The sequence below is a fragment of the Palaemon carinicauda genome, chromosome 13 (genome assembly GCF_036898095.1).
Source record: "Palaemon carinicauda isolate YSFRI2023 chromosome 13, ASM3689809v2, whole genome shotgun sequence".
Taxonomy (NCBI): domain Eukaryota; kingdom Metazoa; phylum Arthropoda; class Malacostraca; order Decapoda; family Palaemonidae; genus Palaemon; species Palaemon carinicauda.
Genome location: NC_090737.1, coordinates 74,908,915 through 74,911,414, shown reverse-complemented (window position 1 = coordinate 74,911,414; position 2,500 = coordinate 74,908,915).

Here is a 2,500-nt window from a genome sequence, read left to right as displayed (position 1 = left end):
GGCTTACTTTCCTTTGTACTACACATATATCGAATAGTTTGGCCTATTTTATAAATATTCTCTTCTGTCCTCATACACCTGACAACACTGATATTACCAAATAATGGTTTTCGCTCAAAGGGTTAACTACGGCAATATAATTGTTCATTCGCTACTTTCCTCTTGGTAAGAGTAGAAGACACTCTTTAGCTATGGTCAGCAGCTCTTCTAGGAGAAGGACACTCTAAAATCAAACTATTGTTCTCTAGTCTTGGGTAGTGCCATAGTATCTGTACCATGTAATTCACTGTCTTATAGTAGAGTTCTCTTGCTTGAGGGTACACTATTCTAACTTATTTCTCTACCTGTGTTTTTTAAAAAGTTTTTATAGTTTAGATATGAAAGATTTATTTTATTGCTGTTACTGCTCTTAAAATATTTGATTTTAATTGTTCATTACTTCCCTTGTAGTTTCCTTATTTCCTTTCCTCACTGGGCTATTTTCCCCGTTGGAGGCCTTGGGCTTATATTCCTGATTTTCAAACTAGGATTGTAGCTTAACAATTAATAATAATAATGATAATAATAATAATAATAATAATTATAATAATAATAATAATAGACCTGATTCAACTTCCACCGCAGTTATTCATTATTAATCAAACTAGTATATCAACACCTTCAGTATGATTGTGATATAAAATTAGTTCGGAACAGTAAGAACTGACAATGAGGACGCCACGTAGCAACCTTTATCGTGGACTATTTCTTCATTCTGTATTCTCATATACGGGCCAGTGGTGAAAAGGCTTATCCAAAGCTGAATTCCAGTCTGAATGACAGTCCTTTTAAACACAGACCATAGTTGTTGCACATGAAAAAATAAAGAAATAGATTTCCAATGAGTTTTATGGAGTGCATGTGGCTATGTGATGCATGTATGCAATGACTCTGCCATTAAAGGAGGTAGTGAGATAAGAAGAGTTGAATACCAAACTATTACAACTGTGTATAGAACAGTAACGGCGATAATTGATGATAATATAAGTTCAGCTGAAATCTGTATTCGAACTCGTGAATTCTAAATGACAATAATGATGATAGAATTAGTATGCATTCATCAATATTACCTTACCAAAGGTATCGTGCATATCTACCAATGGGTCTGGAATACGGTATTGACGATAGGTGGGGAAGGAGGGCTTTTATTCTACAAGTTCGTATGATTGCTCTTGCTTTTAGTGCTGCCTTTGCCCGTGTTAATCACGAGGCCCTTGTTTTCAAAATCAAACAGTTGAGAGTTGGTGAGTCGTTTCTTAGCATTGTTATTGAGTTTTTAATCAATAGATCACAAAGAGTTGTTGTTGATGGGCACCATAGTAAATATAGGAATGTGATATCTGGTGTTCCTCAGGGTAGTGTGCTTGGCCCATTACTTTTCATATTACTGTACATACACATGACATGTGGTTTGGCCTAGAAAACAAGCTTGTTGCATATACAGATGATGCTACACTCTTCGCATCAATTCCCTCTCCTAAATGTAGATCTAAGGTGTATAGTGTATAGTGTATAGTGCGAATTATGGGGCATGAAGTTGAACCCTAACAAAACTCAAAGTATGATTGTACGAAGGTCAAGGACAGTAGCTACCTAATTTCCGGATCTCAGCATTAATAATGTTTCTTTAACTCTGTATGAATGACGGTTTTAAAATTTTAGATGTGATTCTTGACAGCAAATTTTCATTTGAGAAACACCTTAGGTCTGTGTCTTCTTTCATTGCGCAAAAACATTGGCTTATTGAGAAAATCATTTAAGATTTTCGGTGATCAACCTATTCCAAAGTGTTTTAATTCTTTCATTCTGCCTTGTTTCGAGTACTGTTCACCTGTCTGATTTTCAGCTGCTGAATCTCATCCTAATATGTTGGACATGAACTTACAGTCTATTAAATTTCTTATTCCTAATCAATATATTAATCTCTGACACCATTGTTCAATTAGTTCGTTATGCATGTTGCGTACGATTTTTCATAATTCTGATCATCCTTTACATTCAGATCTTCCTGTACAGTTCCATCCTGTTCATAATACTAGTTATGCAGTTAATTCTAATAGTCAGAGCTTCTCCATCATGAGGCTCAATACTACACAGTATTATAAAAGTTTTATTTCTGCTGTGACCAAATTGTGGAATAATCTTCCAGATCGGGGAGTTGAATCGATTGAACTTCAAAAGTTCAAACTTGCAGCAAATGTTTTTATGTTGAACAGGCTGACAAAAGTCTTTTTATAGTTTATATATGAAATATCTGTTTTGATGTTACTGTTTTTGAAATATTTTTTTTTAATTGTTCATTATTTTCAGATGGTTTATTTATTTCCTTATTTCCTAACCTCACTCAGCTATTTTTCTCTGATGGAGCCCTTGGGCTTATAGCATCTTGCCTTTCCAACTAGGGTTGTAGCTTAGCTCGTAATAATAATAATAATAATAATAATAATAATAATAATAATAA